General features: G+C 46.8%; 1 long non-coding RNA gene across 1 annotated transcript; it reads right to left on the reverse strand.

Annotated features, from left to right (window-relative positions):
- Positions 1 to 274: 274 nt before the first annotated feature.
- On the reverse strand, positions 275 to 4,997 carry LOC147999873 (uncharacterized). The gene is made up of 3 exons (XR_015643140.1): positions 4,795 to 4,997; positions 3,592 to 3,687; positions 275 to 733 (listed from the first exon to the last, which is right to left on the reverse strand). It is a non-coding gene; the product is annotated as an uncharacterized LOC147999873 (long non-coding RNA).
- Positions 4,998 to 10,680: the final 5,683 nt, after the last annotated feature.

Consider the following 10,680-nt stretch of genomic DNA (forward strand, 5'->3'; position numbering starts at 1 on the left):
GCAGTCAGATGTGTACAAGGTACATGGAGGTAGGACAGTACAGTGGGCAGTCAGGCTCTCAGGAAGAGGTGATGAGCTGCAGGGGCAGTTCCTGAGGGCTCGTGAGAAGTGGGAGAATTAGAAGCACATTTATAGATGTTGGTGATGGACTAGGGCTCCAGTGTTCCTTAGAGACACTAGGACTGGGATAAAATGGCGCTGGAGTATCTTGCAATGACAGAGAGCAATGCGGTGCTCAGCGTGTACACACACCAGGGCCAAGCACCCCCGATGGTTGAAACTAGAAGAATCTGAGGGCTTTATTTAGTAGGTTTGGATTTTAAGCCAAAGTCTAAAGTAACACCCAGGAGCTCACACTGATACAGACACTTAGGTCAAAGAGAGGAGATAGATTTCTTGTGCAGGAGAATTCTAGACAAATGGTTTGAGTGGTTCAGCCTCAAGAAGGCAGAGCAAGCTCCCCATTCCTTTGAGAGGCAACGCACAGTGATTTTCATCCATTTTGACAAGCACAACATTTTGACAAGCTCAACATCACGACCACAGTCAACCTTGGCGCTGATCAACTGTCTTGACACTCTGAGTTCTTGCTGGGCTGAATGAGGCATGCCAGAGGAGGTACCATGCATCCATTTGATGAGTTTTTGATGAACCTGAGTTAGGCATCACTTAGAAAATGCCAGATCATCTTCTGTGCAGCAGGCACGTGCCCAGATGCTGGGAATTTACTCTCCTGGAAGGAGACAGAAAATAAACAATGAAATACTTGATAACCCAGGTGTATATGGGCTATGAAGAAAAGTGCAGCCAGGTACGAGTGCCTTGAGGGCAGGGCTATTTTATCAGAGGCAGGCATAAAGGCCCCTGTGGTAAGGAGCACAAAAGCAGAACTATGAGAGAAATGTAAGAGTAACTTATTGTCTGTGCAGAAAGAGCATCCCAGGAGAGGTGGGTGTAGGCACTACCCCCGACAGAGCCCCAGAAATCCCTGTCTCCTGCTGTTTGCACCCTTATACTTGCTGGGGTTGCATTATTAAATGGGTCACAGATGGCTCATTTAACAATGTGTTTACCAAACAAGCATGAAAACCTGAGTGCGGATTCCTGGCACCCATGCAGAGCCAGGCACTGGGGTGAGGGCCTTACTACCCCAGTTCTGGAGAAGTAGAGACAGGAGGTTCCCTGGAGCTCACTGACCCATCAAGTTAGCCAAAACGAGGTTCAGTGAGATACTCTGTCATATGAGAGAGGTAGAAAATGACTGAAGAAGACACTCAACATCAACTTCTAATCTGCGCACACAGGATAGTATCTTCCATCTGGCTCTCTTGGGTCTTTTGATCAGAAGGAATTCAACCTTCATGTCCTCAAGACACCCTACTATATGCCCACGAAGAGAGGAGTTCAGTGTCTATGAGATGAAGCTCCCAAGAGTAGCTTTAACTTGCTATATTAGTCAGGCTTGTCCTCCCTGTGACCAAAAAAAAAAAAAAAATCAAGTTACAGGAGGCAAGATTCATTTGGCTTCCTGGTTTCAAAAGGTTCAGTCCATGGTCACTTGGGCCCATGCACTTGACAGAGCTCTGTGGTGGTGGGAGAGCATGGCAGGAACTGTTCACATCATAGCAGACACGAGGGGGATAGCACAACGGAAAAGGGCCAGGGGTAATATGTCCCGAGGACCTGCCCCCAGTAATCAACTTTCTTTATCTAAGTCTCACCTCCTAACATTTTTATAACTCCCCTCTAAATAGGGTAGTCATCTGAGGATTAAGTATTCAAACCATAAGTTCGCAGTGGACATTTCATATTCAAACAAACACTCAGCAGGCCCATTGGTGGTGTGTGTCTTTGAAGTAGACCCCTCATCTCAGTGAAGCCTCAGATGACTCCGCCCTACCAGCATCTTGATGCCGCCTCATGAAGACCGTGAGGCCAGAAACATCTGCTAAGCTGCCTCGGGGTTCCCATTCCGCAGAAGCACAGATTAAAGCACGTCCTTAAGTGAGTAGGTTTGGGGGTGATCCGTTTTGTAGCCTCGGATAATAGAAACTCTCGAGTGGTGATTCACGTGTATTCGAGATCATCGGGGTGTGATGGGGTAGTGTACCACAGAATGAAGACAAAGCATCTAGTGGAGACCACACGGAGAGACCTGTCAGCTGCAGAGGGTTTGGAGAGAAACTGCCTGGCTATGTTTATACCCCTTGACACAGGGAAAGACACATCCAGGGCAGTGTTCAAAGTAGAGCAGCAGTGCTAAGCAAGAGCTGCTGGCGGCCGGCTACAGAAGGTTGAGATGGACTGGTTCAGGCTATTTCTAAGACACAATCAAAGCTTGCAGAGGTGAGGTAGAAAAAGCAAGACCCACTTCTCGGTGCTGGCCCAGGTAACAGTTACGGTGGGGCTGCTGTATACTGGGAAAAGTCAACCTAATCTTTGCCATATAATGACATAATTCATGAAACACAAAATTAGCCTACAGGGAAACCTAGGTCCTGTGACACAATCACAGCTTTGGATCACAAGCTCGAGGGTCCTTCTTCTGGATCCTCCTTTTCCCTCACCTGTAGCATGAGCTTTCCTGAGTAACTGTCCCCATTAAACGGTAGAAAGAACAATGACAGCAGAAGGGACCAATCAAGATGATGTCAACTGATAGGGGAGAGTGGTCGCTTAAGGCCATGGTAGTTACTGTTCCTCAAATTCATGTTCCCAATTCTTCAAAAACATAGGACAAGCACTGATCCCTGAGGCTTATCACAGCCATTCCCCTTTTCTACTAGAAACTTCAACATCACAAGCAAGAGAAAAATCAGGAAGCCAGGGCCTTGTTTCGAAGGAGGACCCTTAGAGAGTACCAGGGTGTTGCAACCACCATCCTGTTAAATGGAGCTAAATATCCAAAATTTCCTGCAAGGTGTGCCAGTGTTTAAATATCTTCACTCAACCTAGTTCTCACAAGATAATTATACAGACTGGAAACCACGAAAATAGCCTGAGGGTTCTCGCTCTTGGATCACAAACCTATCAGTCCTTCCTGTGAATCCGTTACGATCCTTGCCCATAACACAGGCTTCCCTGAGTGTTTCCTCAGCTTTCTTAACTAAACAGATGGTAGATGGAAGGAGAAGGTCACAGGAATGACAAGGTGGTGCCACTTCTGTGGGTGTCACTACTGCTCCTTCAGCTGCCACATCCGGAATACAGCAACCCTCATTAACCTCTGTTGAGCCACAAAAGGTGGAGGGAGTAACTCACTATTCTCCTTAGTTATGCAGTTATTTCCCACAGCACCTAACCACGCCTGACTCAGAAGAGGCGGTGTAAATGCTTTCTGCTGTAGGTGATGTTAATAATTTACCCACTCATTAATTCCACCAGGAGTCTTTTAGTATTAATTATGTGTGCCTCGTGGCTCTAGGCACTAGGAAAATACCTAGCCTCAATGTTGGCCAGAATGTATGTGTGGACTTGAGACCCCCTGAGAGCCCTGTGGAAAGAGGCCTGGAGGCTAAAGGTGGCCACAGGGAGCAGGGGAGGGAGGAAGGCATTCAGAGAAGAGAGAGGGCTGAGGCAGCTTCTACTTACAATGAGATCCAGACTGGAGAGGAGGGAAGGCAGCCGGACCAGACATCTGGATCGCTCATGACTGAGCAATTCCCTCAGGATTCGGGATTTTAGATGCTAGAAGGAAGCAAACCAGGATTGGTGGTCAGCCTAGAGTAGGATAGCAGTAATTCCGTGAACACTAGGTTGACAGTCTCAGCAAGTCGTTTAGCCTATCGGAGCCTTAGGGACAGGACTAGAAGAAAATACTCCAGGTGACCACTAAATAAATGGCAACCTTCAACACCAGCACAATCTCCAGTTGGGGGAAAAAACACTTTTCTCTGACCTTCCCAACACACAGTACCTGTGTCATTGTGGCTAAACTCAAAAACAAGGCCACTGTTTCAACTGTCATAAATACAGCATAGGCATTTTCCTGTAGGAAGGATGACTCTCTGCTTTGTGACACTTACAAAGGTGACAGTACAAAGGTGGTCCAGGACCATCATCAGCCAATTAAAAAGCAGCAGGAAGAAGTCACACACACCACACAGTGACCTAGCTGCTAGCAAGATCCACACACAGACAGTATTCTGTCTGTACAAGCTGCAGGGTTCCACCTGCTGCCTGCATGTTCCAAGTAAATTAGTCACCATATAGACTCATCCTAAACTAAAAGCCAGGAGAATATCAAGCAGACAAGAACATCTAGAATGTTCTACATACTGCAGTGGTTTTGCCCTGTCAGTTCTCAATGGCTCCTGGGTTGTCCTGGCTCTCATTCCTCAAGGCTGCCCTTGCTACACCTGGCCTGGCTCCCACCACACCTGGCCTGACTCCCACCACACCTGGCCTGACTCCCACCACAGCTGGCCTGACTCCCACCACAGCTGGCCTGGCTCCCACCACAGCTGGCCTGACTCCCACCACAGCTGGCCTGACTCCCACCACACCTGGCCTGACTCCCACCACAGCTGGCCTGACTCCCACCACACCTGGCCTGGCTCCCACCACAGCTGGCCTGACTCCCACCACACCTGGCCTGGCTCCCACCACAGCTGGCCTGACTACCACCACACCTGGCTTGGTTCCCACTTTCTGCTATCGCATACCTGTAGCCTTTCCTGAACAACTGTTCCTTTTTTAATTTATTTTTTTCCTAGAGAAACAATTCAGCTTTGCCGAAATTAAACTTAGAACTCCAAGTGTACATAATGTATACAAAAATAAAAGTCACCTTACCAATTCTACCAACTAAGAATGAACACCAGTGGAGCCTGGTATCTGTCCTTCCTACAGTTGGCTGGATAGACAGACGGATAGAGTCCATGGTATTTATTTGCCCCGTTTCATGTACAACGTCTTGTTTTGTACCCCCAAATTCCTTGTAACTAGGAACAGCCAGGCATAGTGCTCTGACCTCCGGATTCCACTATTCATTTTCTGAAGAATTCTCAAGTCTGTTATTTCTCAAGTTAATACTACTTCCTCCTTCATCTTCCCACCACCCCTGCTCAAAATAACTCAGCTGGTCCATAACTTAAGGAAATGCCACACACACCCTGGCTGCTGAAACTTTGCTCATGCCCATGGTGGTTTGGGTAGGACACATCTCTCTAGAGATGAGAATTACAGAAAACAAAAGACATGCAAAAAAAAAAATTCACACCTTCGATTGTAAAATTCCCTCAGGAATGGACTCACCAGCTGGATTCCCATCAGCAACACAGAAGAATCCTTCCCTATCCTCTCATGGACCCCTTACTACACGTCACAGAGCGAACTCTCATTTTCCAGAGATGGGCAGTTCGTGCAGTACGGCCGACCCAAAACTCAGATACCTCCCAGAAGCGCCTGAGCTAACAGGTTAAAAATGATGAGTGTCATTGACTGCTTACTAAAGAGAGAAAACCCTACAGGCAAGAAGAAGACTGGAACCAAAGAGCTGGGGCTGAAATAGAGCTGGGTGGGGTGAGAGGGCTGCAAGGTCAAGCATGCATTGAGACAGTCATTCTTTTTTTTTTTTTTCTTTTCTTTTTTTTTTTCCCGGAGCTGGGGACCGAACCCAGGGCCTTGCGCTTGCTAGGCAAGCGCTCTACCACTGAGCTAAATCCCCAACCCAGGGGACAGTCATTCTTACACAGACCCAAGACTTCCCACTCTAGACAGGAAAGTAAGGAGTGGGCGACACAGGTGGTAAGATGAAGGTTTAGTGAGTGAAGGCAGCTGCCACCAATCCTGACAACTGGCATTTGTTTCCCAGAGACCACAGGATGGAAGGAGAGAAAGGAACTCTGCAAGTTGTCCTCTGGCCTCCATGTGTGTGCCTCAGTAACCACATGAGCACAGAAAGAGAGAGCCAGAGACTGACTGGAAGAGAGAAAGACACAGACAGACAGGCAGACAGACAGACACACAGACACACAGAAAGAGACAGAGACAGACAAACATATGCAAGAGAGAGAGAGAAAGAGATAGAGGGAGAGAGATGGAGAGACAGATAGAGGGAAAGAGAGACAGAGAGATAAAGAGAAAGAGAGACAGACAGAGACAGAGGGAAAACACAGATTTACAGTAAAATTTCAAGATATACTAGGAAATAGGCTAGAGTCATGAGCAAGAATCAGGAGAAACTACCAAGACAAACAGATTCCTTGGGATTTCTTTTTTTTAATCTTTTTTTAAAAAAGATTTATTTATTTATTTATTATAAGTACACTGTAGCTGTCTTCAGACACACCAGAAGAGGGCATCAGATCTCATTACAGATGCTTGTGGGCCACCGTTTGGTTCCTGGGATTTGAACTCAGGAACTCTGGAAGAGCAGTCAGTGCTCTTAACCACTGAGCCATCCTCCAGCCCCCCCACCCCCGCTTTTTTAAAGATTTATTTATTTCCTTGGGGTTTCATAGAGCACAGCTGCTCTCCTAGTGGTGGCCAGGAAGCAGAGAAAGAAAGAGAAAACCAGAGAGAAGGAAAGGTCTGGGACAGGCCAGGTCTGAAGGCCTTGCCCCACCTCCAAACGTTTCTACCACCTCTTGACAAATCCATGACATCATGAATCGATCATCAGACTAATCAGTTGATTAGGTCAGAGTCCTTGTGAGCCGATCACCCTCAGGGGTTGAAGATTAAGCCTTGGACAGGTGAACACTTCAGGTGATAGATTATCAAAGGCGCATCACAAGATTGTTTGAAGTGTTTAGCCAGCGTCTCTGATATTGTCAGATTAACGAATGCTATGTAACCACAAGACCACAAGTCTTCTGAGTGTTGATAGCGCCTGGTCAGTGATACTTAAGAGACTAGAGATGAACTAAAACAGTTGGTAGAGTGCTTGCCTTGCAGTTCCAAATCCTAGACTCTGCCCCCAGTCTCACAGATGCCGGTGTGCTGGTGCACACCTGGGATCCCAGGACTCAGAAGATGGTGAGAGGATCAGAAGTTCAAGGCCAGCCTGGAATACATAAGGTCCAGTCTAAAGAAGAAAAGATAAAGGAAAGGAAAATTAAAAGGAACTAAAATAACAAGATCAAGAGTAACAGGGACAAAATTAGTGTGTTCTATATTAAAAATAACTGTAAAGTACAGAATGGAGACACTTGGCTTACAGTAACTCAGAAGGAAGGAAACGGAGGACAGCATAGAGAAACATAGCAGGTACACACAGAGAAATGTCACTAGTAGCTATTTTTTATTGAGATATTTTGCCTACCATTAATGCAAGTTGAATTTTTAGGTAGTCACATGACTGTACTCCACCCTTTCCCTAGTCTCAGGATATTTTCAACAGCCCCAAAAGAAGCCCTTTACTCCATAGCAGCCACTTCCTCTTCCTCCTCCCTTAGTTTCCCGCAAAATTTCTGACTTGTGAACTTGCTTATTTTAGGCACAGAGAACCATTCAACGTGCAGCCCTGACAGCTGGAGAGTGATGGCTCAGTAGTTTCAGACGATGTCGAGAATCTGAGATCATCTCTCAGTGCCCGTGTCAGGGGGCCAGCAACTGCCGGTAACTCCAACTCCGAGGGCATCTGATGCCCCCCTACGCCCTCCCTCCCAGACCTCTAAGGGTACCTGCACTCATATACGCAGACCCACACACAGACACACAAGTAAAGACAAAATAAAACTTAAAAACAAAGTAAAGTCCTTTATGCCAGGGGTGTTGGCGGGCTTGTAAGACGAGAGCCTCACAGATACCGGATGTGGGGGTGCACACCTGTGATCCCTAGCTCCAGGCTAGCTCTGGAGAGGAAAAGACAAGACGATCCTTGGGGCTCACTGGCCAGCCAGTCCAGCCTAATTTCTGAGCTCTGGGTCTATGAGAGACTCTCAGACATGTTCACACAGGTACACACACACATAGACACACACACACACACACTCACACACACTCACACACACTCACTCACACACACATGCTCACACATACTCACACACACTCATTCACTCACACTCATATACTCAGTCTCACACACATGCACTCAAACACACTCACACACACTCACACTCATATACTCAGTCTCACACACATGCACTCAAACACACTCACACACACTCACACTCACTCACACACATTCATACACTCACACACACACTCATTCACACACACTCTCACACACACACACTCACACACACTCACACTCAGTCACACGCATTCATACACTCACACAAACACTCATTCACACACACGCACACACACACACATTCACACTCAGTCTCACATACCTGCATATACATATATGTATATGCACACATGAAGACATGTAGCCTTTATGTTTGGTTCTTATGTTCAACATTATCTTTAGGGGAATAGCCATGCTGTACTCTATACCAATAGTTTATCCATTTCTATAGGCTAATAGTACTCCAGTGTATAAATATATCACATTCTTATCCATTTATCAGTTGATAGGCATTTGATTATTTCCACTTTTTGCCTGTGATAAATAAGGCTCTTATTGTGAATGCTTGTGTACAAGTTTGTATGTGCAAATAGTTTTCCTCACTCTGTATATTTATAAAACATTTACAGAGCCGTTGTTTCTAACCCCTCCACGGAGGAGAACATGGATGGCTTTTGCAGAGGACCCAGACTTGACTTGCCAGCACCCACTTTGGGCAGTGAGGCAGGTCACAGACCCTGTAACTCCATCTCTAGAGGGCTCTCACACCTTTGACCTCAGAGGTATCTGCACTGCCATACACACGCACACGGAAGTAATGAAGAAATGATAAAGATAAGTGTTTAAAATATTTATGTATCATGTATAGCCAGGAATCAGATGCTGGGCAGCCCAGAGACCTAGAATATAACCAAATACAACTGAGGGAATGGTTCCTAATGATAGTCTGCTATTCTCATAGATCGGTCCCTAGCCCGGTGGTCAACCTATGGGACCAGATGCAGAAACCCACAACCAAACACTAGGTGAAGCCAGGGAAGAGAGGGAGGAAGGATTCTGGGTCTCAGAGGAGTAGAGGACACTATGAGGACAGGACCCATAGAATCAACTACTCGGGGCTCAAAGGGGCTCACAGAGCCTGGAGAGACAATCACGGACCCTGTATGGGCCTGGGCTAGGTCCTCTGCACATGTGTTATGGTGGTATAGCTTGGTGTTTCTATGGGCTCCTAACAGTGGGAGTGTGGGGTATACGACACTTTTGCCTGTGCTTGGGACCCTTTTCCTCCTACTGGGTTGTGTCATCTGGACTTAATACGAGGGTTTGTCCCCGACCTTTACTGTAATTTGTTATGCCGTGTTTGGTTGACATCACCGGGAAGTCTGCTCTTTTTTTTTTTTTTTCTTTAAAGGGAAGCTCTGAGGAGATGTGGACCTGGGGTAGGTTGCCATGGGACTAGGAGGAGTGGAGGTAGGGGAGACTGTGGTCAGGATATAACATACATAAATAGTAAAAAATAAAAATTATTACAGTGTATTTATTGGTGTGTTGAGGCCGAGTATCTCTCCATTCACTACTGTGCTGTGTGCTCCAGGGTAGCTGGCTCACGGGTTTCTGGGCTATTTTCTTGTCTCGGTCTCCTAGCTTGCTGCAGGAGTTCCGGCATACACATGCTACAACCACTTCTGGCTTCTTAGGGTTGTGGGGAGGTACAGTGGGCCTCGGGCATGCACAACCGGTGAGCTAGTGTTTTTCTTCATTAAGTCTTCTCCTTCCATGGTCCATCTTGTCATTTCTTGATGGTGCCCTTTTAACACAATTTACCTTTCGGGAACAGGGGTCATTTGTGCTTCTAGTGTCATACTTAAGAAATCATTGGTTACTCCAAGATCATGAAGATTTACTCCTAAAGTACTTTGTGTTTGTTTGGCTGGTTGCTTCCTGTTGCTTCTGGACATTTGACTCAAGCTGGTTTCAAATTCATGATCTTCCTGCCTCTGCCTCTCTGGTGTTGAACCCTTCCATTCCCTTTGAGATAACCCGTGTGGATTGTGTAGAAGGAAGTTTCCCATTTCTGTTTGTTGGTACAAGGTCTTACTCTGTGATTCAGTTGGCCTGAAACCTATTTGTCAGACCAGGCTGGCCTCAAAATCATGCCAAGTAGCCAGGCATGAGCCACTGCGCCTGGCCACACTGCGCCCTTTCATTCGTGGTTTCCAGTTACCCCAGCACCATTTGTTAAAAAGACAAGTTACCCCGGAGAAGACAGGGACTCCACAAGAAGACCAACAGAGTCAACTAACCTGGACCCTTGGAGACTCCCAGAAACTGAACCACCAATCAAAGAGCATACAAGGGCTGGACCTAGGCTCCCCACACATACGTAGCAGATGTGCAGCTTGGTCTTCATGCAGGCCCCACAACAACAGGAGTAGGAGTTTACCCTGACTCTGTTGCCTGCCTGCGGATCCTGTTTCTCTAACTGGGCTGCCTGGTCTGTCCTCAGCGGGAGAGGATGTGCCCAATCCTGCAGTGACTTGAGGTACCAGTGGGTTGGTTCAGGAGGATGGGGAGGGGTCCTCCCCCTTCTCAGAGGTGAAGGGGAGGGGTTGTGGGAGGAGGAGCCGCATGGGTGTGTGTGTGTGTGTGTGTGTGATAGGGACATAAAGTGAATAACTAAATAAATTAATGGAAAAAAATTAAGTTCCCCATTGAATATT

Source organism: Rattus norvegicus, chromosome 18 (genome assembly GCF_021556685.1).
Source record: "Rattus norvegicus strain SHRSP/BbbUtx chromosome 18, alternate assembly SHRSP_T2T, whole genome shotgun sequence".
In the NCBI taxonomy this organism is placed as follows: Eukaryota; Metazoa; Chordata; class Mammalia; order Rodentia; family Muridae; genus Rattus; species Rattus norvegicus.